Here is a 27,775-nt window from a genome sequence, read left to right on the forward strand (position 1 = left end):
GGCCTTCCTGCATGGTCCCCAGGCAGGGTGACGGAGAGAAGCTGTCGGGGTATTTTTAGCAGAGCACACCAAGCCCTGGCCTGGTCTCCTCTCTGCGCGGGGCCTGGCTTCAGGGAATTATCTCACACGACTGCAGGCCGGCAGTCAGTTCCAAAGCCACTCTTTGACCCCTGCCTGAATTCCTTCCTCATGAATTCCTCACCAGGACACTTTTAACACCCCTGCATGCCTCCTTGGAAAACCAGCAGGGCACCCTGCTTCTCCCCTCCTGCACGCCTTGCCTTACAGGCTGCTGCTTGGTTTAGCGCTGGTGAGGGAGGCCCAGAAACCAAGTCTAAAGCCCACGAGAGCCCTGGTGACGTCTGACTCTGTGTTCCCAAACTTCAGGCTTTCTGCCGTGCCCTTTGTGATTTGGGGTAAGAACTGAGGCCTACCTGCAGATGACTCCATCAATACTCTGGTTTTAAGCTCTGATCAATCATGGCCATGAATCCTGGCATGCCGGTTATGTATTTCTAATATATCTTAATGAATATATCTTAATAAATATATCTTAATAATACTACACAATTCCAGAATCTCGTCACAGGCTACCAGAGTTTCCTGGGCCAAGCTTTGGCAAACTGGCTGCAGTGTATCAGCCCCCTCCACGGACAGGAGAATGAGAGGGGCAGTAGGCTGACAGGGCCCAAGGACCAGGGCCGGTAGAGGTAGAGGGCTCAAAGTCATGGTGTGCTGGAAGCTCCTAGTGTGGGCCTCTCCTCCCAGCACTGGTCACAACTAGCCTCACACTTGAACACTGCTGGGAGGAGCCAGGTAGGACAGGTGTCCCAAAGGAGGGCAGTGACACAGAGGCCCAGGGTTCATGATGGCTCTTTTCTCAGCATTCCCTGAAGCCTCTGGTCCCGTCTTGGCCCTCCCATCAGGCTACCCATGGCTGGAGTCACTCCACGGGGACTAGAAGCACAATCCCCTCTAGGGAGAGTCGGAAGCCCTACACCTAAGCTCTTGTCCTTGATCCTGTGGACTCTTGGGACAGCTGCCAGCCCTCTCTGGGCCTTGGTGTCCCTGTATGTGCCTTGGGAGCTTGCCCTGATGATTTTGGTGGCCTCGAAGTTCTCAGGCCTCACCAACACTCTGTCCTCTCTGGGTCTGCCACAGGCAGGAGACCCCAGCTGGGCCCCTGGCTGTCCCGCTGTCTGCCCTTCCTGCCCCTCCTGCTGAGCACAGGATGTGGGTGTCAGGAGGTGAGGGTTGAGTGTGAGGGTCGGATGGGGAGTAGCCTTGGGACGGGACTTCCTGAAGCCAGATCGGTTTACCACAGTCAGTTGGGCACAGGACCGCACAGCTGTGAGTTATAAATGTCCCTGTCAGAGCTGGGGTGGAGAGAGGCCCTGCTGCAGTGGAGACACCAAGGGGCCACGATGCCCACCTGGGGGCCTCTCAGCCACTGGCCTGGCCTCCCGCGGGCCACTCCTGAGTGTCCAGTTTTCCCATGTACTGGTTCTGTGCACCCCTTTCTGAGATGCCGGGGTCTGACACCACCTTCCCCTGCCCACTCCTCTCCCTTCCAGGTGTGTGTCTTGTGTTTCCAGCAACCCTGAGAGTTCCCGGAGAACAGGAGCCCAGGCCCTGCCTGGCCCTAAACCCTGGGCGGGGCACACAGTCGGCCATCTTACTGTTCCAAGCCAGCAGCCACTGCCCTCCTGTGCCACCCATGGGGCACAGACTAGGGGCAAGGGCAGGGAGGGGCTTCCAGCCTGCGTCCAGGGCACTCGGCCTATACAGGGCAGGCACAGCAGGGGGCCTCCAGCACTCTGTCCCCAAGACTCCTTCTCCCTGTCTGCCCCCTGGGACTCCTGCAGTCCACAGTGAGAAGTGTGGAGCCAGCTCAGGGGTGAGTCTGCACACGGTGGGCTGCCTAGGAGAGAGAAGTTAGGTCCCTCCAGCCCCAGAGCTGGGGCCATCCTCCGGCTGAGGCCACCAAGGTGGGAGGTACAAGACCAGCCACAGGAACATAAAAGCTAGTATGGTTTGGGCTTACAGGGGCTGAAGCTTACACAATTTTGGAGACCCTCTTAAAATATATATATATAAAATTATAAATACCTGTCTAGAATCAGAAATCACAACAAATCCCAGGAGGCTCAGAGCCCTGAACCCGTTTTTCAACCCATTTTGGCCTCTTAAACAATTTTCCAAAAATGCCCGTAGTGAAAGCTCCCCATGGCACCTGTGTGCCCCAACCCAGAACGTGCCACAGCTCTCAGGGACTCCCAGCTTCCACCAGCTTCACACACTGCCCAGGAGTGCCCCTCCAATCACGGTGACAGTGATGAAACCAAGGGTAATAACGATGTCCTAAGGGGCTGATACTAAAGAGGCTTTATATGCACCACTCTAAGTACTCTGTGAATTAATTCATTTAATCTGACTCCAACCTAGAAGTTAGGCGCCGTATCCATTTGAACAGGTGAAGAAACAGAGGTCAAGAAGCCAGCCTGAGGTCACACAGTCCGGGTAAGAACCCAAACAGCCTGGCATTGGTGCTAGTGTTCTCTGTGACCTCTCTGGAGGGTCTAGAAGAGTTTTCTCTTCCTGTGAGACTCCAGTGACCTCAGTGACCAAGCATTAAGTAAAACTTGTTTTTTTTCCCTCTCTCTCTCTCTTTTTTTTTTTTTCTTTTAAACTTTGGTACCGAGGATTGAACTCAGGAGTTCTTGGCCAGAGGCACATCCCAGCCCTATTTTGTGTTTTATTTAGAGACAGGGTCTCATTGAGTTGCTTAGGGACCTTGCTTTTGCTGAGGCTGGCTTTGAACTTGTGATTCTCCTGTCTCAGCCTCCCAAAGTGCTGGGATTACAGAGATGCATCACCATGCCCCGCATTAAGTCCCCTTTGATAACCATTCATACATCCCACCCAACTGCCCTGAGTACACTGGGCACCCAGCCCTGGCAGAAAACGGGGTCTCCTGACTGCCTCTCCTTCCCAGAGCTGGCCGGCAGGGGTATGGGAGAAGCAGGTCCTAGAGATGGCTGGGCCTGTCCCAAGGAGACCTCAATGGTGGGGACTCCCATTAGACTGCCCCTGGCAGGAGAAGGGACCCCTCTCTTGTGAGCTGTTTGCTCCCTACAGGGCAAGGAAGAGGAGGCACCTTCCAGGGGCACTAACGGCCTGTCAGTGGGTGGGGCGAGGCTGGCCCAAAGGCCAGGGACCAGCCAACCCTGCCCTGCATCTCTGCTCCTGCAACCTGTGGCCTGGTCCTCACCCTCAGGCCTCCTCCAGTGTCTGCCACTTCAGGTGCCAGACACGGAAAGCCACATCTGTGCTCTATCCTCATTATTTATGTATCATTATTTAAATCACTTTAAACCAATCACTTTCTTTTTATTTAGCTTCATCTACAGCAATATTATCTGTGAAATCAGAGGTTTGATGAACTAATTATATATCTATATATATTTTTTCTAATCCACATAAAAATAAATACATAATATTAAAATTTGAAATTTAGTTCCTCACACTCGTCGAGGCGGTCAACAGTGCCCAAGGCCTGGACAGGGTGCAGGCTGCTTCTGGGGAAGGCGGGGATGTGGGGAGACTCCATCATAGTGGTCAGGGAGCTGAGGAGCAGAGCCTGGACGCTGGGCAGGGAAATGGGAAGAGGCAGAGGTTTCTAGAAGGGTACACAGAAGGTGTGGTTTGGGTCATGGGCTCAGACCAGGCTAAGCCCTTTCCTCCTTATGGGCTGGAGTTTGGGCCTGATAGCTCTTCAGCCATCTTCCAGCAAATTCCTCCTGATGAGAGCAGGATACCAGGGCTGAGCACGGGAGTGGGACTCCAAACATGGCAGTAGCTCTCATCTCGGCCACTGTCTTGCTAGGAGGCAGCTAGGGCTCTCTGGGCCTTAATTTCTCTGTGTACAGAAATGGTGGAGGAGCTCCATCCATCAGCGCGCAGCCCCGCTGAACACCGGTGCAGCCTGGTGCTCCTGGTGACAGGCCCCCTAAGTGCCCATGCACCCCCTTTGACCTCTTCCCCTTACACCTGCTCTGAGGCCTTGAGTGGTGTCTGGGGTGCCAAGGGGAGACAGGGCCATCCTGTGTGACAGCTATAAAATTAGATAATCAGCTAATCACCAGCAAATTAGCATCCCATCTTTACATAGAACAAATATAGTATTTACGTAAAAGTTGTTAGGAGTTTCTCTCTTTTTAATTAGCAGAAATAAATGCAAAATGAATGGTAATTAGGCAGCTGATGGATTCGGTAGTACAATTACGCCGGCAGCGGTGCCCCAGTCCTTAAACACTGCGTGCTCCGAGGAATCGGAGGAGCCTATTTATATAATTTATTTATAAAACAAAGTTAGCAGGAACAGAGGAGCAAGGCCTGGCACGGCGGGGGGAGGGTCTTGGCTGCAGGGGCAGAGCCCTGGGAGAGGAGCTAGCTGAAGCGCCCAAGGCCTGGCGGGAGGGGGCTGCTTGGCACTGGGCCGTGCAGAGCACCACCAAGGTCCCCACGTGTCTATTTCAGGCCCAGCACATGTCACCAGGAGCTGGAATGGTCCTCTCTGAAAGGCTGGAGGTTGGAGCTGGGAGGAGCCAGGAGCAGCTGTCCTCGTCCTCCTTCCTGTCTGTCTCTTTCTCTTCCCTGGTTGCCACCTCTCTCCTCTGGGTGGGCTCTAGGCCTTCCCTGAGCACTTCTCTGTCGGGCACCCGGGGTGAGTGCCAGATCATCAGAGCAGCTCTGCCGTGGGAGTCCAGAGGCAGGAGCCCCGAGAGGAGGCAGCCCACAGGAAGTGACGCTAGTTGAGTTTTGAAGGATGCACAGGAGTTTTCTGAGAAAGCAGGAAGGAGCAAAAGGACCTGCCTATGGAAAGGTGGGGAGGCGGGAAACGGCACTGTGTGGCACAGTGAGGAGCAGCGCCTCGGGGCTGCGGGGGCAGAGAATGAAGCGGGGTCTTGGATGCCGGGCAAAGGAGTTGGATTTGATCCAAGATGCCACAGAAGAGTCCGAGCGAGGGAGTGGGCAGCCTCTTCCCACTCGCAGCTCTTTTCTTGGTTTCCCCTCCCCCACCCCAGAGCCAGAGAGAAGACCGGGTCCACAGGCCATGAGAGGCAGCTGGTCCAGCTCAGCAGAGCGAGCGCTGAGCAGGAGGCTAACCTGATTACAGGAACAGGAGGTCTGTCTGCGAGGGAGGGCTGTGGGGGAGAGGGACTCCGCTGAGAGCAACGGGAAGGGGCAGCTACCTTGGGTCCTCTGACTAAGGGGACCGTCTTCCCTAGAACAGAGTCCTCTGCCCTGTCCTGCCTGGAGGACAGGAGCCAGCAGCGCCTGAGATGCTGTGTCAAACCCCAGCTGTACCCCTGCCTTGTGCTATGACCTTGAAGAGCCACTGGGCCACATGTTCTTGTCTCCAAAACAAAGGCCTGAAGCAGCATGGGGGAAGGGCAGTGAATCTGGCCCTCAGCCCCATCATAGGGCGTTATGGGCCTGGGTTGCCAAACTTTCAGGAATCTGGGCAAGGCAGGCACTCTCCAATTTGCCACAGTCCCTGCCACTCCCTCTTGCCTCACCCCAGCCCAGTTCCCAAGCTGGTGTGGTCCCTGCAGACAGCCCAGTGGAAACCCCTGCAAGATGACTGGGTCCTTCCAGCTGACAGCCTGTGACCTGGTTTGGGCAGACTGAACATCCAGGGTGGGTGGAGATGGAAAAATGGCTGTTAGTCAGAGTCACTTTTTAGCCTTGCAAGGGGGTAGATGGAGTCACAGCCACAGGCAGGCTGGAGCACCTCTGCCAGGGCACACAGCAGTCCCTCCCTCTAGTGGCTGCGTGGATTCAGTGTGCCCACCCAGCCCTGGGGGCATGTGAAAGCTCAGAGAAGCATTCCAGTCAGAGTCCCAGGTGGCATCTGTGACTGTGACTTCAAACATGGTGGGATTTCTCAGAGGGAAGCTGTCGCACTTTAGCAGCGCTGACCACTGTCACCGGCACCTCCTGTACCTTGCAGACCCAGCCAGGACCGGGAACGGTGCGTGTGTTGTCAGTGGCTCTCGGGGACATGCTCTGAACTTGTCAGGGAAGCCCAGATCACAGGGCACCACTTCTCCGCTCTGTACGTTGAGATCCTGCCGTGGGCCAAAATCAATAGAAATCTCCACCACGATTGTTTCCCCAGAACAGGGGCCCCAGCCCCTTGAGATGACATTCCACCCACGGCGAGTGCCAGGGGTGGGTGGGGGGTGGGGGGGCTCCCTTTATCCAGTGACCTCAGCCTGAGAGCAGGCAGCAGCTGAGGATGGGGTGGGGCGGGTGGTGACACGGGAGGGCAAGCCAGGGGCTCAGGCTGCCTCTGCGCCTCCCCAAAGACACGCCTGGTGCTATTCATCAACTGGTTTTCAGGGCTGTGAGAAATCAATGGCGTTTGTGCTGCAAACTCATCATTAGGACAGGAAAACTCTGCAATGGAATTGATTTGTTTAAATATAATAACACGATTTAACAGAGAACTGTGGGGGTGGGGAAGGGACCCAAGCAGCAGAACACGGCGAGACAGCTCAGACCCAGGGACAGGAGGTGGCCTAGAATCACCTTCTGGGGCTGCTCCACCTGCCCCACAGGGGGCCGGGTGGATGTGCACTGTTGTCCTCAGCAGTCTGGGGATGGCCTGGCTGGTCACTGCCATGCTGTTCTTGGGAGGTGACTTTGTTTGGTGCATATCAGTTGCACCCAACCAACCCTTATCAGGCCCCGGCTCTGGTCCAGACACCTGTGTGGGCCGGGAGGCCACAGGATTAACAGCACAGAAGACACCCATGGGGATAGGGTAGGCTTCCTGGGGTCTCAGACGGTGTGAGAGAGGCATACAAGGACAGGGTGAAGGTCAGTGGGCAGAAATGGAAGGGCTCTTCCAAGAGCGGGAAGAACCCCCTTGAAATATGGCCCTCAGCTCATGGATAAGGTTCCTGTCTGACCTGATGAGGACTGATGAGACCTGATTTGACTGATCTCTACAATATTCTAGGACACTGCAACTATTTTACATCTGCCACTTCACTGAATCCTGCTATCCTGTAAAGGATGGACTATGATCACCCACATATCACAGATTATCCCACTGAGGCTCAGAGGGGTCAGAAGGACTGCCCTAGGACACACAGCTAGTCAGTGATGGTGCTGGGACCTGACGCTCGTATTTACCACCAAGGAGTCTGGTCCTTGCCCACTGCAATCTACAGTCAGCTTGAGAATGAGCCTCCGTCTGCCTGGGGAAACAGATGGCTCCTCCCTACTCCAGAAACTGAGGCATGAGATGCACGGGGCAATTTCCCAGCAGCAATTCAAGGTGTGTCTGAGGAGGGCGTGGGGTAGCCCGTGCATCCACATGGCCTTCTGGTCCTGGGCCCTGCAGCCCAGGTGAGGCTGGAGTGCTGGCAGCGCAGAGCTGGGCCTGGCACTCAGCGGGACACAGATGTCCTGGCACCTTGGGGGAGGAAGGCCCAGGTAGCTTGGGCAGCCTCACTGAGCTCACAAGGAGCCTTCATGGCAATCTCCGAATTTGGACCCTCTTCCTGGTGACTGTGAGTGGGAGGCTGGGAAAGGACTTCAGAGGCAAGAAGGTGACGAGGCCTGATGGCTGGCAGGAGTGGGGTGGCCAGTGGGACACAGAGAGGGTTCAGGAGGTCAGATGCACTACTGGGCTCTGGGGTGAGGGGGAGGGAGGCCACAAGGACATCTAGGCTTCTCCCCTGCTCTCGGGGCTCTGGGTGCCCGGCTCCCCTGGAGCACCAGCGGCCTGCATCAATAGGAACTGACCCGGGACTCTAGGGAGCAGCAGTCCCTCCCCCCAGGAAGCCCTGACCTGGGGGAGGGTGCTGCTACCCGTGGCTGAACCAACTCCATTCTGTCCCCTTGCTGACCTTTCTCCTTTGTCAGCAGCACACTCCATCAATGCCCCGGAAGGGCCCGTGCAATCCTTCCTGCCTGCCCTGCCCAGGCCGGCGCTGGGGCAGGGGCTCCCCTCTGCCATCCGTCTTTTAAGAAAAGAGGTTTCCAGTTCTCTAGGGAGCTAAGAGTAGGGCTACCAAAGCCCTCGTGCAAAAGGGAAGACGGAGGCCTGGTGAGGGTGGCCCAGGGCCCACCGTCCACAGCAGGTTAACAGCAGGCACAGCGCCGGGCACAGAGAGCCCAGCAGGCAAGATCCAGGCCCTTCCTGCTAGAGAGGGGGGAGAAGAGGAAGCTGGAGAGGCGACTGGAGTCAGGGCTGGGGGCGGAGGGGAGCAATGACGTCCGGCTAGGGAAGCTAGTTATCAGGTGTGGGCACCAGCAAGCCCCCGATCCAAGGAGGGGTCAGGAGGGCTCAGAATTGGAGCCAGTGCATTCAGACCCGGCCAGCATGGCCACCATCCTGGTTTGCCTGGGAGAGAGAGGTTTCCAGGATCTGGAACATTTGGTACTAAAACTGGGATGGTCCTAGGCAAACCCAACTGGCCGGTCACCCCAGCAGGGCTGATTCTGAGTTCTGGTTTTGGGTTCTACCATTTTTGGACTCCATGTGGCCCTGCATGCCTCAATGTCCTCATCTGGAACACAGAGTTTACAAGGGTGCCTCGCGTGTGGTCACCAGGAAGGCTGAATGCAGTAATGTATGCCAAGTGTCGACACCCGACACCGAGAACTCAACCAGCAGCAGGTGGCCACGGATACTGCCACCAACTGCAGGACCTGCCTCACTACGATGAGGCCCAGTGACACAGGCCCACGCTCACCCGTACCAGATGCTCTTCTGAGTGCTGCACACTTGTTGTAATTGAACCCTCATGACACTTATAGGCTGGGCGCCATGATCGTCCCCTTTTCAGGTGAGGAAACCAAAGCACGCAGAGGCCACTCCACATGCCCAGGCTCCCGCAGCTGGCAAGTCCAGAGCTGGAAAACCACTTCTGTTTCCACTGGGCTGACTCCAAAGCCAGCCAGCCACTGGATGAAGGCCAGTGTCCACAGGCTTCTGGTCACACTGACCCAGCCCCCAAACTGGACAAACACAGGCTGGGCAGGCACGCCAGGCCACTCAGGAGGGGCACAGGGAATGGAGCAAGCATCCCTGACTTGGGGTAAACTGAGTGGCCAATTGTTAGCTTGGGTCTTCAAGACCTTCCCTTCCTGCCCAAATACATCAATCTAATGCATTAGGTTGCCAGAGTGTGTTTACACGGCAGCAGAAAGAACAGCCCGAGACACACGCCTGCTCCAACTGTGCACGGCCTCCACTCTGGCCATGCCCAGGCTCAGGTGAGGATGCTCATTTCAGAGATTATAGATTGGCTGGGGAGGTGGCTCCATGGTGGAGCACTTGCCCTGGGTTCAATCCCCTGCACAGCCAAAAAAAAAAAAAAACCCAAAAAAAACAGAAAAGAAGAAAGCAAACAGAGGTTAGAGGCCAGCAATGTGCAATTCCATTTCTGAACTCAGGCTCATTTCGGCTCAAGTGGCACCAGGGCAGGATGCCACACTGTGTGCTCTGGGCCCAGTGCAGGTGAAGGGAGCAGCAGAGGAGGAAGGGCACAGGCCCCTCTCCTGGAGTCCAGGTAGCTCAGCAGAAACCAGCAGCTCAAGGGAGGGTCCCAAGCATCTATGGAGATGGCAGCCACCTGGACACGAAATCGGGCACAGAGGTTGAGGTTCAGGCAGGGCACACTGCCCTGACACCCCGCAGACAGGCTGGCCTTGCAGAGACCCAGACCCAGGCTCAGAAGCTGCGCACGCAAAGCCACTCCTGCTTCAACCCCTAGGAAGCCCTGGGCACAAGGGACCATAGAACACTCGCAAACACTTGGTTTCTAGCACCCAGGAGAAAGGTCGCTGAGGCAGGCAGGACTGGCTGGGCAGGGGCCCCAGGAAGCTGGACCTGGTTATTTTTAGCCTCTTGATTTTAGAGGGAGGAGGCTCTTCTCCTTACCAGGTAAATGTCAGGCCACTGGCGGACCCAGCCGATGAAGGCAGCGGGAGCCCAGGAGGGAGACGATGCCAGAGGCCTCCCCCCCGACACACCTGGCTTGGTGCAAAAGGGGGGCTGACCAGGGGTCTGGGTCCTGGGTACGAGTCTTGGCTTGGCCGTGTGCCCCTGGCCCGGTCTTATGCCTTCTGTGACTGTGCTTTCTGTCACTGACGCAGGGCCTAAGCCCATCTGATATTATGAATGTGATGTGACTCAGGGGTCATGAAGAGGCCTCTGAGTTGAGGGAGACTCGCCGCCCTCCTGTGGGGTGGCTGCCGTACTATTCCAGAAACAAATTCTGGCTTCCTGAGCAGGAACTGGGCAGCCCGGAGCTGGCGCGTCCTGCGCTGGCGCTGTGCAAATCGCCTAGGGGACTTGCGCAATCACGGGTACTCGGAGTCCAAGGAGCTGTCGCTGCTGCTCTGCTGATAGGAGGGAGGTGAGAAGCGGGCGGGTCAGTGGAGAGGCAAACACAGGCGGCCCAGCCCTGCCACCGGGAGGGGCCACGCCCTGGGAGGGCAGCAGGTGCCTACGGGGCCTGCAGCAGACTGTGGGGCCTGGCACCAGCACAGGAGGCTCCAAAGGGCACTCTGTCTGCGTCACAGTCTGAGCCCCGCAGCCTTGTGGGGGGGCAGACTCCCTCGCAGGAGGCAGTGGCCCGTCACAGGAAGGACAGGGGAAGCCCAATCCTCTCAGTCCACCCCCGAGCCCTCTCCATAGGTGGGTCTGCCCCAGGAGCCTGCTGCTTCCTCCCAGGCTGGCAAAGCCAAGAGTCCGAGACCGACTCTTGCCAGAGAGAAGCCCTCCTTGGCCAGCTGCCCACCAGCTCCTGGGGGAGCCCTGTCTGTCTCAGCCTAGGACACTGGTACCTGCTTACAAGTCCCCAAAGGCAGACCCTTCCACCAAAGCACCGAGTGCTCCTGTAGCTCCAGGTACCTGGAGCTCAGAGGAGATCTGGGGGAAACTGAGGCAGAGTGGGTGGTAATCTGCCCAGGGACATTTAGCAAGTTAGAAAAAAATATTTCCAACTTCCTTCTTCTGCCATCTGGCCTCCAGGGGGCATCTGCACCACCTTCCTTTCACCTCTGGCTCTTGGCCCTCTACCCAGCCCGCAGGTCGGCCTCGGTCCAGCTCGCGGTTCAGTTCATGGTCTGGCTCCTTCTTCGGGGCCTAGCTGCAGACCCACCTCCTCCAGGAAGACCTCTCTGATTGCTGTGCCCTCAGAAGAGCTGCAAGCCCCTTGCTGGATACGCTTCTGTGGTTTTCCCAGACTGCAGGCCAGCTGGGCACTCCAAAGGTCCTAGGCACAGGGGGCTGATGAGGACACGGTGGCCTTCGACTCCCTGAGTCCACTTTCCTTCCTCACCCTCTTATACCCTGACAGCTCTCAGACCAGGCCTGTGGTCCCAGGCTGTCAGCTAGATGGATGGGGAGAAGGCTGTTGGTGGCAGGTCTGGCTGGGGGCAGTCACAGGAGGCGTGAGGGAGGCGGTCACCCATGCAGCTCCCAGAGCCCACTGAGTGGGTCTCCACAGATGCCCTGAACTTCCACGGCCTCCTCGCTGCGTCCCCAGCCCCTTGGAATTGGTGCTGACCATCATAGGTGCTCCCCCCTGACAGCCTCTGCACCCACGTGCCCTCAGCGTGGTTTAGGGTCACAGCGTGCCCCGCTGATAGGCTTGAGTGCCATGCGGAGTTACTGTGGGGTGCACCCTGCCCTCTCTAGGCCTCAGCTCCCCACCTGCGTTCGAGGGGCCTTGACCAACCGACTTCTGGAGACCATTTCTCTCCACGAGAGAGAGTGGCCACCAGGGCTTTGCTAGGACTCAATGAAGATGCCACCCTGGCAGCCCCACCTGTGATGGGAGGTCACCAAGGGATGCAGGACATGGGCAAGGCTGTTCTCTAGTGCAAGAGTTTGCTCATGGATTAAAGGCAGACAAACTCCGGGGCTTGGGAGAGGTGGTAACAAACCTTAGTGGGAGGGGGAGTGGCCTGCCATAACACCCATGGAGCACTTCACAGCTTGTCACACCTAGGTGAGTGATGACATGCAACTGGGGAGGCATCCCCAGGATTCTGGAAGAGCCAGAGACACAGACTTGCCTCCTTGGGAAGGACACCACTTGTCTGAGCTCCGGTCTCCTATGTTCACCATGCTGCTGCTGCGTGTCTCTAGGCTAGTCTCTGGCTGTCTCTGATCCACCTAATCACTAAACACTCTAAGCTCCGAGCTGATATCAGGCCCACAGGGGTTGTGGGTGGAGTATGGGTATAGATGGTGGCAGAAGCGGGTGGCACTCAGATACCCACCTTCACGTTTCACTCTTTGGGGAGGCTGGCATGTCCCTCCTGGTAGAGGGCTCCAGTGCTTGGCCAGGAGAGAGGCTGGCAGCAGCCCAGTGGTGCCAGGAGGTGTGGCCCCTGGAGCAGACACGCCCTCCACCCCCATCTCTGGGCAGGCCGAGTCTCAGGCTGGCCCCCACTTCACCCTGGCCTACCAGTGGGCTGAGGCTAACCCTCCTGGCTTGAGCTTGAAGAATCAAGGCCAGGCACTGGGCCCGGCCTCAGGGGCCCTCCAGAGCTGCCTCAGCTCCTGCTTCTGGGATCGTTTCCTGCCTCCTTGACTGTCCTGCGCCACCCCCAAGTGATGCAGAGACCCCAGGAAACCTCCGAGGAATCCAGCACACCTCCAGGCAGTCTCCCCGACTGCCTCCTGCCCCTTTATCCACTCCTCCATAAGGGGCTCCCCTCCAGCAACTGTGCACTTGGGCTCTGTGAGTTCTGCCCAGGCCTGGGCTGCGTTCACCCAGCTCCTCCTCTGCCACTCACTTTCAGACCAGAGCGGAACACAGTGCCGAGACCAAGGAAATGACCCCCCACCCGGCTGTGTGAGTGAACGGTCACCCAGTGACCATAACAGGACCTGTGAGCTGCAGTTCGACTTAGCAGGGAAAACACATTTTACTACTAGGTCAAGCCCTGCTCCCCCAACAGCCCCGTGACCCTTGGTAGGTTTCCTAATCCCTCTGTGTTCCGCGGTTCCTCATCGTCCCCCTAGTATAACCCCGCTTCACTGGGTTGTTGACACCCTTGAAGGCAGCACTTTGTGACCCCTTGACCTGTCCTTTCTGAGCAATAAACAGCTCAGAGAGAAACAGTGACTTATCCAAAGTCACACAGCAGGTCTGAGGTGAGACTGAGGCTTAAATAAGTCCCTCTCAGAAGGCCTGCCCAGAGGCAGCCTCACCCTGCTGCCCCAGAGGGGCGTTCCCTGCTCAGGCAGGAATGAGCAGCAGCCCGTGGACTATTTGCAGCTCCAGCCAGGGGTGGGGGTGGCCAGTTGGGGCTGCCAGCAGAGGGGCCTGGGCTCTAAGCAACACATTCCAGGCCGGGGGAGGGTGGTGCGCATTCTCAGCTGGCGCCCGGGAGTGACAGGCGCACCACTTGTGGACCCTGGAGCCCTAGTGGGCCCGGCCAGGCCCTCTGTGAGTGGGCTCTGGCACTCAAGGTCTTAGCAGCCAGCCCCACACCTGCCCCTGTGACCCTGAAGGGTGCTGACTGACAGGTGATGGCCCTGCAAGCTGGCAGCATGAGGCCGCGTGTCAGGGGCTGGTGGAGCAGAAGAGGAGGGCGCCCCCCGCGCCCCGGGCTGCCTGCAGAATGCTGAGTGGCAGCTGTTTGGAACCACCTCCTAGGGGACCCAAATGCAGCCCTGTTTTCCCCACCATTTTTTCCTAAATGACCATGTCACTATGTCCCTGCCTGCTCCAAGTGACCACAGCCCCATGCAGCCCACAGTGCTGCCCGCCACTTGTCTGCACGCTGCAGACTGCTGTCCGTGCTCTATGCACTGCCATGCGCCCTGCCCAGGGACCTCAGTGACCTCCTCACAGTGGTCAGGCTGGCCCTGCTCTCCCTCCTTCACAGACATGGACACGGGCACAGAGAACTTGTCACTAATCTGAGGCCGCAAAGAAAGGAGTGGCAAGACTGGAATCATCCCGAGGCCCAGGCCCTAGTCACAGTAGTGTCCCCTCATTCATCCACCAAGTGTTTGAGTGCCTTTTATAAAGTGCCAGCTACACGGAACAGCTGGTCACTCCCCTGACGTGGGTCTCTGTCCTCTGCGTCCAGCCTTTTCTGGCTGTTACTTTCCAAACCAGCTCGGGCTTCTCTCCTTGCCGAGTGTGTGACTCCCCAGGCTTTGGAGCCCCGTTTACCTGGCTGTCCGCCGCCTGGCTATGTGAACCGAGCCACGTTACCCACAGGCCAGGGCAGGGCTGGGGGCCTACCTCCTTTACCTGGCTGGCCCTCAGGGGCCCACCAGGCCCCCCTCAGTCATCCAGGTACCTGGGGCTGCTCCTGGACCAGAGGTTGGAGCCCTTTAACAGGAGAGAAAAGCCAGTCTCTCCAGAGGGCTGGAATGTGAGTCTGTCCCAGGGTGGAGCTCAGGTACGGCCTCTGCTGTCACCATCCACACCCCGTCCCACGTGCAGCCCAGGAGCTTGGAGTGGGGGTTGCACTTTTCTGAGCCTCTGTTTTCCATCCAGCAAATGGGAACAGGGCCTCTCAAGGGCTCGGAGGAGGGTCAGATGGAATGTGGAAGGGGGTTGCGCTCTGGCAAGAGCCGCACAGAGCAAGGGGCCATTGCAGGTACCTGGAGGAGGAGCCGGAGTCAGTCAAGGCTCCTTGGCATCCAGCCCGTGGGAGTGAGTTTGCCAAGAAGAGCGAGACGAACAGGCAGGGGGCAGTTAAGACAGAAGGCTCTGCAAATAAAACACAGCCGGCCTCAACCCACGCCCAGCCCACTCCTCACACATACTACCTGGCCTGGTGAGTTAGGAAAAGCACGAAAAATAGAGCATAAGACATGCAGGAAAGGGTTGGAAGGAAGACAGGGGCAGGCCAGGGGAGTCCTGGACACCATGCCTGATGGAAAGGCTGCAATCTCACCCTAACTGAAGTCTCTGTCCTGGCTGCTTGGGACAAGCTGGCCACACCAAGCCTTGGCTGCAGGGAGGCGGACACCGATGCTCCGGGGGCAGCGAGGCTCACAGAGCTGAGGGGCACTTGCCCCAGGCTGCCGAGCCTCTAGGTCAATGGAGGAGGCTGCACACAACATGGTTCTTTTCACTTAATCCCACAACTACTACGCTCACCCCACACAAGGCTGGCTTCTTGGACAGTTGCCCAAGCTTACAAAGACCCCACTCTACTGTCACCATCTTGAAATTCCTAGTAACTTGTGCACAATGGACTCTGCATTCATTTTCCATAGGGCCTCCCAAGATATGGAGCTGGTCTTAATTCTAGAAGATTCCTCTGGGCAGGTGCAGGCGCAAAGGGCTGTAAATGAACTCTCACGTCTCTGGGCACTGCTAGAACTGGGGCCGCTGCTAGGTCTTCCTTCTCCCAGCACATCAACCTAGCAAATGTCTCCTCTTCTTTTAAAGCCCAGTTAACTGTCACATCCGGGGTCAGGCCGAATCCCAGCTAGCTGTGCTGGAGTCCGTGCAGTGACACTGCAGCAGATTAAAGAATCTGCTAACGCGTGTGGAAACCCACCTGCCTCCCCCAGAGCTATTCCAGGACTCCTAATGACCCTGAAGCCTCCTGCTAGCCACGTTTCCAAAGGACAATCCCAAGGATACTTTACCAAGGGGTCTCAGAGAAAAAGTTTCTAGATCATGCTAGACAGCAGGCCTCAGAGGACAACCCATCTTTTTATTTGCAAGAAAAGGGCAAATATGCCCGGGAATACTGAGCCAGGAGGAAAGCCCAGGTAACCCCAGAATCTTCTTGGGGAACCTCTCCAATTCAAAGTGGCCCCTCCAGGAAGGAGGGTGGGGATTGGATCTAGGGGTGCAGTGGGGTTAATGAGCACTAATCCTGGAGCTGGCCCTTCCTGGCTGTGTGGCCCAACCTCTTTGTTTCCCCATCAGCAAAGTGGGCCTGTTCCCGGAGGGAGATCACTGGATTAAGGAGCGCAAACCCTGAGAGCCAGTGGCCTGGCCATCAACCCAGCCCAACACTTCTGGGCAGGTGTCCTGGAAACTCACCTAACATGCTATATCTGTTTCCTGTCTGTGGGGTTCTGTGAGGCCTCCCTCTTGGGCTCCTCAGGGGGGATTCAGAAAGCATGTAAACAGTGGGCCAGTCTAATGTGATTGGTGTGACAAAGTTCAGTGCCATGGACCCCCGAGTGCCCAGGAGTCCACAGGTAAAGGCACTGGCAGGGATGACGCGGGTTGGGCCTGGTGGCGCACGCCTGTCATCCCAGAGGCTGGGGAGCCTGAGGCAGGAGGATCCCAAGTTCAAAGCCAGCCTTAGCAACCCCGCAAGGCCCTGTCTCTAAATAAAATACAAAAAAAAAAAGAGCTGAGGATATGGCTCAGTGGTTAAGCACCCCTGGGTTCAATGCCTGGTGAGAAAGAAAGAAAGGAAGGAAGGAAGGAAGGAAGGAAGGAAGATGCAGACCCCACTGTCTTGGAGAAGACAGCGGGGTCACCCGTTGTGCCATGATTCAGAGGGTGCCCAGGCCCCAGGAGGCCTGGATGGAGTCCCCAGGGGATGAGGAACAAGGACAGCACCCCACAGATGTCCCATGGCGGTGCCTACAACCGTCCCACTGAACCCATGACCCGTTTTCTTATGAGAAAAATGACTCCAATTCATTGAAGCTGCAAAGCACCGGAAATTGTTCCCAGCAGCCTCCATCTTGAATCCTCATAACCACCCACAGGCAGCAGAGGGGGAGCACTCCTGTTTCCAGAGGAAGCCCCGGGGGCAGGTGGAAGGCAAGAGCTGGGCCTTGCTCAGTCATGTGGTCAGCCCCCCCACACGCCCACAGAGCTTCAGCCTTGGCCCAGAGCTGCTGGCGCCCGGCACCATGTTGACATGGATGTGAAGGAGCTTGCTTTTGCACTTCTGCGTTCGTACCTGTGCGCGTGGCCAATCAAGCCTGTGTGCATGTAGACACGTCTGCACACTTGCACCATGTGCAGGCATGTTTGCAAGTACACGGTCAGGCGCACACCTCTGTCTGTTTGCACACAGCCATGACTCTGGGCAGGGAGGCCTTGGGTGTGTGGGAAGACATTTGTGTGTTTATCTATACTTTCAATGAGAACATCAGGCCCCTGTAAAATGCAATGTCACCCAGGTTGTCTTCTTCCTCATGTATTTCTCGGCCCCCTCAGGAAATTCTGGGCCACCACTTGCTCCACCTCCTCACAAAGCCTTCCTGGAGGGCAGCCTACCCCACCCACTCAGAATTCCAAGGTCAACCTCCATCTCACACTGCGGCAGCTCTCCTGCCTTCATCCCAGCATCGGCAGCTGCAGGGGCTCCCAGGTCCCTTCCCCAGTCCCTTGTGCTTCTCACTTTGGCTCCAGCAAAACTCTCTGAACTCCCACGGTGACTGGTCCTTGGGACAGCCCACTGGTGTCCTGGCTTCCAGCGAGGCCTTTAAAATGACTTCCCCAGTGCCGCCAAAGGGACAGGCTCAAGCACATGGTTGCTAGTACCCCCAGACTTACCTCCCTCAATGGCTCCCGCTGCCCTCGGGACCCACGTCCCAGCCTGGCACTGATGGCTCTTCACAATCCCCTGTGCCAATTCCTTCCTCCTCCTGCCGGCTCCCCACTCAGCCACCGCTCCTCTCTCCCCACACTGTGACTCACTTTTGGGTCATCTACCAGACTTCCCCCCTCTAACCTCTGAGACCTGTCTACCACTGTAGAGGGATGTCCCTGCTTTGGCTGGACAGTCTGACAGGCCCCTCTCCCTGCATGAGGTGTCTGCATACAGTAAGTGCTTAATACAAACTTAGGAAACTGAACAAGATAGGTAAAAACGGAGAGAGCCTTACCCAGCCAGCATACTCCTTCTCTAGAGGGGACTCTGGGTGTCACCTCGGAGGGATCTCACAGGCCAGGGCTGGTGGAAGCTGTATGGCATCCACTGAGTCCTGACCAACCCCAGGCCAACCAGCAGCCTTGGAAGAGGTCTGTCCTTTCACCTTGGGACCCAGCACTTTTGAGGACACTGATGACGCCCTGATCCCCACCCTCAAGAAGAAGCCAGGGAGGGGGCAAGGCCAGAGGCAGGGTGGGCCAGGGCTCAGGCTGGCACTCTGGTGCCCACAGACCTGGGCTTGAACCCCCAGCTTGGCCTGGTGTATGGTCTTGGGCAAGTCACTTCCTGACCACAAGGCTCAGGTTTTCACCTTCACGATGGTGATGATGATAACTAGCGCCTCCTGGGGAGGTCACGAAGATGAAAGGTCATAACCACACAGGACCCAGCACACACAGATAGATAAGTACCGGAGCATCAGAGGGCATCACCATCACCATAATCTCCATCACCATCATCATTATTTCTATGTACTAGATAAGAAAACCGAGGCCCTCAGCACTGGAGGGATGGGGCTCCCCAAGGCTATGCTGGGAGTTGGGAACAGAATAAAAGCAAACATCCCAGTCCGGGGCCAGGGCCCCCCTGCCCTCCACTGCCTGGCTTGGGAGACCAAGGAAGAAGTGGAAACTGGCACTGAGCCCCTTTCCCTCCTGGCTGCCCAGTCCTCTGAATCCCACTGCCCGCTCTGGGGGCATCCTGTGCTCCCCGTCCAGCACACACTGGCAGACGCACAGACCTGGGGGCCGTTCCGTCCCACTTACCTGCTGAGGTTTCTGCCAATGGACCAGGACTCAGGTCACGGGTGAAGGGGACGGCGGCCCCAGCCCTGCTATATCCAAGCACAGTCACTGCGAGTCCTATGGGAGAGAGGAGAGGGGACAGTAAGCTTCAGGGTCTAACCCAGGGGCAGCCCCTCAGTCCCTTACCAACCTCTAGACCCCATCCGCCTGGTCCCTCTGGCCATCTCCTGGAAGACCAAGCTGGCCCACCATGGGGAAGCTGGGTGCTGCCCGCCCCCTCCCAAACTTCACATTCAATGCCCTGATCCAGCCCCAGTGGCACTGCCCTGCGTGACAGCAGCAGCCGTTAGCACAGCACAGCCTCCTGAGCCCACCTCTGGCGTTCCAGGGGCACACTTCTGAGTCCTTCGAAGCCCCACTGGCCTTTGAGAGCTTGCCCAGATGATTCTGCGGGTCCCCTCGGACCTGCCCTGCTTTCTCTGCTTTGGGCCTGGCTGGGCCTGTCTCCTCCAGCCTTTGCAAGCTCGTTCCCCTCTTACGATGGAGTCCCTGGACATCAGGAATGGGGTCTAGTTAGTGAGAACCAGAGCCGCTTGGTGAGGGTGGACGGTGAGTGGTGGGAGGAAGGTGAACTGAACAGGGTAGGCCAGCCATGTGCCTGACATCAGGAAGCCCCCTGAGGCCTCCAAAGCATCCCCCAACCTTCTTGCTGTAAGAGCCCAGGGAACGGGTCAATTTGGTGAGAGGACAGACACTTGGTGAAGCTGATACTTCGCTTTGTCGTTTATAAGTGAGGAAACTGAGGCCAAGATAGAGGAACGGCTCCTCCCATGGTCCCGTGTCACACACAGATGAGGCCAGAAGAAGGACCTGCTCCCGGCCTGGCCTACCGCCAGCAGCTGTCAGGGTCCATCTCCCCAGATCCTATGTCTGCAGACATGGGGGTTCCTGACTGTGGATGGTCAGGCCAGACATGAAAGGCAACTTCTAGGTTGGAAAAGTGCCGCAGAAAAAGGCCCACCTGATGGCCCCACGTCCCCCAGCCTGGAGGCCTGAGGTTTGGGGTGGGCAGAGGGGACATCACAAGAAGCCCCTTCTAGTGTCTCTGCAGCTGCACAGGGTCAGTGGCATCTTTAGCTGGGAGTCTTTCTAAAACCCCTCATGAGCCCCCAAACACTGCTGCAGAGTCTACACTAGTACTGTCACCTTGGAAAACAGTGGAAGTGCCTCCTACCGGGTTGCCCATCTGACCACCCGGAGACCCCATTTCCACAGAAGCCACGCACTCGTTCACCAAAGACGCACCCTAGAGGGTTCCCAGCCAGTGCCGCACAGAACAGCCCGAGGACTCCCCAACAGCCCCAACCACAGGGTGGATAAACTGATGAACCCACACGACGCGTTACCCCACAGCCCTGAGAAGGAGGGGTCCGCGGCCGTATCCAGCAGCACGGAGGGAATTCGCAAACACGACATGGGTTTAAAAGGCCAGACGCAGGAGACAACATGCTTCTGAGCTCCACTGACACCAAGGTCAAGAATAGGCAAGACGACTCAAGCCGACTAAGTCTAGCCAGGGCATCTTCGTTGCTCCTCCTATAAAGAGGCGGAGTCGGCTCTCTACCCCTGGATCTCAGTTGGCCTTGGGACTTGTTTTGACAGTTAGGATCCGGCAAAAGTGACATGGTGTGACATACAGAGACTGGGCCACAAGAGGTCCTGCCGTTTCTGACCTTGATGGAACAGACAGGTCACAGAAAGGAACCACCTCGCTCTCCTGGAGGACCGAGGGGAAATGAGGCCCAGGGAGCAGCCAGCACCAACCACCAGGTGTGACTGGGGCCATTCGACCTTCCACTGCACTGGAGACCACAGCCACAGGAGCCCGAGGCAAACAGGGAATTGTGAGATTGGATAAGGGGCTGTTTCAGGCCACTTGGTTTGGGGCGTTGCTGGGCAGCCGTGGATAATTGGCAGTGGGCTGTTGCAAGTCAGCATAGGTCTGGAATGTTCTATTTCTCGACAGCATGATGGTTACACAAAGGATGGTCACTTTCAGATGATTTGAGGTGCTATACATGTAGGATAGGATCTTTTCTACACAGATACAACATGGATATTTTTCAATAGTAGCTAAAAACAAAACAAATCCTGAGGCTCACCACCTGGAGTAGTAGTCCTGTCGGCCTCACCTCCCCTCTTTCTGCACAACCACCACTCCCTCACACCTCTCTCTTCCTTTCCCCACCAGGCTTCAAGCCTGAGCCAGGCAGTGCCTCCTCTGGGAAGCCTTCCCTGACTACTTCCCCACCTTATCTGCCCCTGTGCCCGCAGCATCCTCTGTGACCAGCCCATCTTCCACCAGGTTTACAGCTTTTATTTCTGTCTCCCCACCTCTTGGAGCTCTCCAAGCAGATGCCCTGTTAGGGTTAGGCAGCACCTGGCCTCTTCTTCCCCAGGTTCAAGACCCCACAACCAGGCTGTGATGATCAGAGCAGGCTCCAGGGACACAGAGGACTGGCGATCACAAGTTGATTCACCTATCAGCACCAAGCAGGCGTTCCCTGGCCAACTCCTCCTACAGAGACCAAGGTGGGGCTGAACTTCAGGTAAAAAGAAGGTCTACAGGTGGACACGGGGCTCTCCAATTTGCAGAGGACCCCCCCCCCCGAATAATCTATTAAAATAAGATGGCAAAATGGATGGGTCATCATGCAATGCTCCACTCTGTGACAAAATAATGCAAACTTCCCGAAAAGTCGTCAGGCTAGACCCAGACACCGGCTCCACCGAAATCCTTCCACATACTGACCCAGGAATCCTCTCCCACCAACCTGCACAGCCTCACATGGGTGACTGGGTCAGGATCTCAGCTGACTCCCAATGCCAGGGCCTCAGCTTGGACTCCTTAGGCCTCTTGCCCGCTCTTCGCAGGTCCAGCTCTGTCCTAAGTGGAGGTGTGACTCCTCCACCTGGCTCCCCCCACCGTCATCTCCGAAGAAGACAGTCTTCTTTCTCTGATGGGGACACTGAGCTCTGACAGGCCAAGGGGGTTCGGAGACCCAGTGCTTTCTGCCTTCCTCAGGGTCCCCACTGTGTTGAGAGGCTCGTGGTCAGCAGCAGGCTGTCACAGCCACGCCAATCCACTCCACACAGGCCACAGCCCCCTGTCCCCAGTCCCCTGCCTTTACTAAGAAAGAAAGCTCCCTGCTCAACAGAGGCACAGCCAAGGCACAGAGAGGCCAGGCTGGGTGAGGGAAGGATATCAGGTCCCTAGAGAGTGGCTGTTTTCAAGCAGAGGTGACAGCAGGTGCTCAGGGAGCTGGCTAGGTCACAGCCCAGCATCAGGAAGAGCTTCAGAATGGAGCATCTAGGGTCTCACAGGGTGCGGGGTTGCGCACCCAGTCCCCGGAGGGAGTGGCCCCGTGGCACTCTGGGTGCTGTGGGCGTTAGGAGGGAGCGGGCCTCCCCTCATGATAAGAATCACCCCGGCTGATTGGTAAACCCACAGCCTGCCTGGCCACTCCCCTGAGGATGAAGGCCTGTGGGCCTGGAAGAGAGCCCAGAAATTTAAATTGTTAACAAGTCCTCCCAGGTGACCCCCTGCATCTGGGAAGTTTGGGGGAGCACTGGTGAATGACCTTCTAGGTCCCTGTGGGCCCAGAGATGAGTGATTCTGAGTCTCCCCCTCCACGCCACCCAAACCCCATCTGGAAGACTCCGGCCAGCTGGGCGGCCGCATCATTAAAATACAAATGATTTCAAAGCTTTAGGAGGGGGGCAAAGAAGTCAGGGGAAGGGGGATTCTCAGCCCATGGTGAAATCAGCCCAGCTCCTTGCTAGCCCCCCTGAGCCCCCAGAGCCATCCAGAAAAGCTCAGCATGGTGGGGGGGGGGCGGTGGCGACAGCTGTTCAGTTGCTGTTCAGTGAGGCCCCGGAAAAGCAATTATCTTGCTCTTAGCAGAGAGGCGCTGGCTTTTACCCGCCCCTTCCCTCCCTCCCCCTCCCTCCCACCCTCACACACACACACACACACACACACACACACACACACACACGCACGCACACGCACTCGCCCAGGCCAAGATGCTGTGGCTGACTCTGAGCCCGCCTCCTCCATCCCCCCTTCCCAACCCCAGCAGCCTCCAGATTCTCCAACTCCCTCCACCTCCATCCTCTGAGCACATTTCCAACACTTAAATCATTTAGCCAGCTAAACCGGAGACGGCAAAATGGGTGCTATTTCTTAAAAACATACAGAGAGCGTATTAAATTATTGATAGCCATTAAACAGGGGGAAAACTTAAACAGCTCTCAGATCTTATCAATCATTCATGCAGTTTACACTGGGGTGTTTTCTGGAGAGTGATCACTTGGGCAGCCCAGGGAGCTGGCTCCTGCTGGCAGGGAAGGCGGTGGTGGGGTGGAAGTGGGGTGGGGGCCCCCCTAACCTCCAGCAATTGTGTTCCCAAGGGGTCAGGGGCAGGGAACAGGGGCAGGTCAAGCTCTCCACGAGCACACTCCCACCTTCCCTCTTCCCATTAAGGAAAGGAGACTCCAACACCGCCTTCAGGAACTACCTTAATTAAATCCAGCCTGCTTTTATTAGGCACCTACTATATATCAGGCCTGCAGGATGCACAGATAAACAAGCCTCCGGGCCTTCACGGGCTAATGGGGGAGTGCTTTGCAAGAAAATGTGATTATACTACATTGTGACAGTGTCATTAATAGAGGTCCGTGGAGAGGTGGCTCTGAGAAAAGGGGACAATTTCAACGGGAGGAGTGGTTGGTTGCTAAGGAAGACTTCACCCGAGGAGTAATTCTTGGGTGAATTCTGGGGTTGGAGAGGGAGAAGTGTCCAGAGGATAAATGGGGAAAGGCATTCCACGGGGAAGAGCCGGGCTGGGGCCGAGCAGCATGAACGGGCACAGCTGTGCGTGGGTCTCGAGCCCCTCCTGTCAACAGCGTACTTGAATGGCCGCTACTGACCAAGTGGGACGGGAGGCCGGGCCCAGAGGGTGCAACACAGAGCAGGTTGTGACCTCAGTGTGTCCTTTAGGCAATGGTCAAATCCAGACCAGGGGAAGGATGTGTGAGGCCAGCACCACCCAGGTGTGGACAGGCAGGGTCAGGGTTCACCCCAGCTCCAGGGGCAGCAGCACCCCCTCCCCCCACATGGCAGATCCATTTCCTGGCTCTAATTCAGGACACCTAAGCCAGTGTGACGCAGGCCACAGAGGCTACGGGGCCAAGGCACCCCTGCTCTCAGCCACAGACAGGTCTGGCAGAGCTATGCTAGGGAGACAGGCTCCCTCCTCCTCCTGAGCCGGGCCAAGGACTTGGGCACCAGGGCTACGGGAGCTAGAGGACAGCTGATCCTGCCCTACCTCACCACTCAGGGACCATCCCCAACCAGGGACCATCTGAGGCTCTGAGGCCAGGACAGGCAGCAGCAAGGAGCGCAGAGGCCCCCACCCCACGGAGGCCTCTGCATTCTTGAATGCCTTGCAGAAGCCCTCACTCATCTGGAGCCCGAGATGGGAGCTGGAGCCCAAGAGGCCCTGCCAAGCACGGGTAGCACCCTCGCCAGGGAAAGCTGCTGTCACAGGCAAACATTCTGGGGACAGCAGTTGTTTACCACCAACTCCGGGCACTGTCAAGGCATCCTCAAGGAAATTAAATCTGCAAAGTTGTGAACGACACAAAGGAACCCCCTCCCCAAACTCCCAGATGCTTCATCCCCGAGGATCGGGCTGCTCCGTTGGCTGGTTCTGGGAGGATGCACCCAGAGCTGCAGGAATGTGCGGCTGAGTGGGACAGGGCAGCCACGAGCCGGAACCAGGAGCCAGGACCCTGAGTTCTGCCTCCCTCGGCCACCAGCCCTCCCGTCTCTGGGACTCATTCTGCTCATCTGCACAACGACAGACACACATTCAGATTCAATAAGGCCTGGTGGGTCTGGTGGGACAGAGGTAACATCCAAACCGCCTGTCCCCAGAGCCTGCCAGGACACAGAGAGCCTGAAGCTGACCCCCACACCTCTGCTGCACTCACTGGAGGACTTAGGGTGATGCCATCAGCCTGCTTCCCGTAGACCAGAGTTCACACCCATACCTTGTGGCTCCCCTGGGTCCTTGTGGCCCTTATTTGGATTGCTACATATGACCTCTTCTCTCTAATTCAGATTTCCACACAGGTGCAGGGCCCTGGGCTGAGCTTGGACCCAAGCTAGCATAGAGTAGCCTGCCCAGAAAGGCTTGCTGACCAGCAGACTCAAGACCCAAATGAGTAAATACAAATACAGCTGTCCCTGCTCAGGGACCAGCCCTGACTCCCCGTCACCAGCATGTCCCACTGCCAAATTCCCCAGCCATCCAAGTCCTTCACTCATGAGCTATGTTCAGTCCTAGAAGTCTCTCACACCCTCCATACCCCAGACATACCACAATCAACCTTCCCTGGACTTTCATGGCCCAGGGCCTTTGCATATACCAGGGATTTCTCTATCCAGCAAAGTCCTGCTCTGGGTCAAGCTCCAGTTTGCCCTTTGTAACTGTTGTACACTAGACTGAATTCTGGTCACATCTGTTCTGAACTAAATGGGGACATCATGAAGATAAATAGGATTCCTCTCATCGACACATGGCACACAGGGTCAGAGTCAGCAGACTGACCACCCCAGGTTTCAGCCAGCTACCCAGAAACAGTTCCTCCTGATAGCTAACCTGCATAGCTCCTGTTGTAATCTTGAAAACCATTCCCTGGATACTGGGTGTGATATTTTCAGCCAAGTGTAGTTGAGACTGTATTCTTAGAGCTCCGGAGCAGAGGGAAGGAGCAGGCTTGGGAATTTCCAGGCAAACGCCAGCAGAAATTGGCCACAAATGAATCATTAACTTTTGAGTCGAGAGCTCTGAGTAGCTGGTGCCAAGGTCTCAGGCTCTGGCCTGTGTGGGCCACTTGGCCTCCCTTGGCTCAGGCCTGAGGTCACCCCCCCTCTGCCCCTGCTGGCCATCTGCTTCAGCCCACAGCCACTGGTCATGGAGAGCCGGAGCCATCCAAGCCAGAGCAGCCCAGATGTCTTATGGGAGAGGTCCGCCTTTCCCCGGGAAGGACTCCAAACTGTGCCCACACACTCGTGTCCTTCTGGAATGCTGTCCCTTCCAGTGAGCTCAGCTCTTTGTCCTTCAAGGTCTGGCTCTGGCCCATCCTGCCTCTGCTCTTGCCCCTGCACCTGGGCCCACCTTGGCCCCATGACCTCTGAGCTCCTGCAGCCCTGGCCATGTCCTCTGCCTGCCCTGGCCTGGGTGCCAGAGGCTCGTTTCCCCGTTGAAGCCCCTGCCAAGATAGGGCCTCTGCATCCTCTTCTGGATCTCGGCAGCTGGCCTGGGGTGGGCACAGGCTGGGAGGTCACAACATATGGGCTCACTCATGGGCTCCTTCTGCAGCCAGCAGGGAAGCACCTGGGCCAGCACCTACGGGGCTGCTAGGGGGGTCTCCAGCCCACACCTGGCTCCAGTGGGACATCATGCTTCCTCCTGGGCCTCCTTTCAGGGCCTCTGTGGTCTGAAGGAGGCAAGTAACGGGATCGCAGGCCTCCCGTAGCAGGACTACTGGGTGGTGCCAAACACTGGTTCCTCAGTAGTCAGCAGAGATCAGAACCAACCACCTCCTTCCCCAGGTACCATGCTGCAGCTGGGGCTGCTGGCTGTACGGCAGCCCCTTGGGCTCCCTGAGGAAGGGCTTAGATTCTTCTCCAGTGGGACTGCTGGACATCTGGAAGCACAGAGGATACCTCAGCAGCAGGCATCCTGCTCTGATAGCACACCATTCTCCACGTGCTCACTGGACCAGACTTAGTGGCCCCTCACATGGCGGTAAGAAGCACCATTGGTATGCCTTTCTCCTAGATTCTTCCTCTCTTTGCAACATGAGGGAGACTACCATTAACGCATCTGCTTGAAAGAAGAGGAATCCCAGGTCTACAGAGATTCTGACGGAGAGGAAGATGAGGCGTTTTACCCAGTCCCAGGGGAGTGTGCGGGCGCATGGGGATTCAGACATGGATGTCTGACCCAGGGCTACGTGTCGCCCACACGCGTGCCTGGCGCCCTCGTCTCCCATGCTCAGAGCCGGAATAAGTACTGTGAGCACCACCCTGTTCCTGGGACTGACCGATTCTCAAAACAGTCCTAGGAGCTGGCCAGTGAGGGTCATTAGTACCCTCTTACAAAAAAGGAAACTGAGGCCTGGTGACCTACCCAGGAGTTTATGCCCCACTTAAGTCCCCACCATGACCCCATGGGTGGCCATTGTTAAAATCATTTTGCAGATGGGAAAATGAGGAATGAGGATACACAAGGGATGGCCTGGTGCCACACACTAGGGACAGAGCCTGGGCTTGTGCGCTGATCAGCCTGCCTTTGGACCACATTTCTCATGTGACCCAAGGTGGGACCCAGGGCCTGGCCTCGAGGACATGATGTTCAGACATGGAGGTGGCCAGGAGATCTGGAGGCAGCTGCAGGTCCCTCCCTCTCCTCCAGCATCTGTATGGAAATGAGGCAGAGGTGCTCGGAGGACAGACAAGGCCATCTCCCCGCCTCCTGCAGAGATCCTCTCCCTTTCTGACAGCAGAGAGCCTTCACAATTAGCTTGTGAGCAGGCCAGGGCCTCTGGGCCACACTAGACACTGGGCATGCATGTGTGAGTGACGCCCGTGATGGTACACACATGCCTGCCTGCTTGTTTAGGCATATACATGAACTCCATGTGCACACACACGAAAGGCTGTCAGCTGGACGGCACCCATGGAAACAGGAGGAGGCGGGGGCTGCATGTTTGCCCCCCCCACAGGTACATGCCCACTGCACCTGACAGACACACCCATGCTCCCACACGGCAGTAAGCAGATGCCCAGCCCACAGATCCAGAAGCAGATGAACACGGACAGAGACTTCTCAGAGGCCACGAGCCCATAGAGCGCTGGCAGGCCATGTGTGTGTACCCGGCACACCTGTGTCCATCTGCTCTAGGGCAGCACACACCCGCATGCAGAGCTGACACGGTCTATGGGCCACTCAGCAGGACGTGAACAGCCTCTGGTG

General features: G+C 57.1%; 1 protein-coding gene across 3 annotated transcripts in view; it reads right to left on the reverse strand.

Annotated features, from left to right (window-relative positions):
- Window positions 1-27,775, reverse strand: part of Zmiz1 (zinc finger MIZ-type containing 1) — a 199,552-nt gene that overhangs the window by 156,465 nt on the left and 15,312 nt on the right. For all 3 annotated transcript variants that reach the window (XM_015504587.2, XM_015504588.2, XM_015504586.2), the window contains exon 3: window positions 18,687-18,782. The gene's annotated coding sequence lies outside the window, so the exon portion shown is untranslated. The remainder of the gene's footprint in view (window positions 1-18,686; window positions 18,783-27,775) is intronic.

The sequence above is a fragment of the Marmota marmota genome, unplaced genomic scaffold (genome assembly GCF_001458135.2).
Source record: "Marmota marmota marmota unplaced genomic scaffold, marMar, whole genome shotgun sequence".
NCBI classification, from domain to species: domain Eukaryota; kingdom Metazoa; phylum Chordata; class Mammalia; order Rodentia; family Sciuridae; genus Marmota; species Marmota marmota.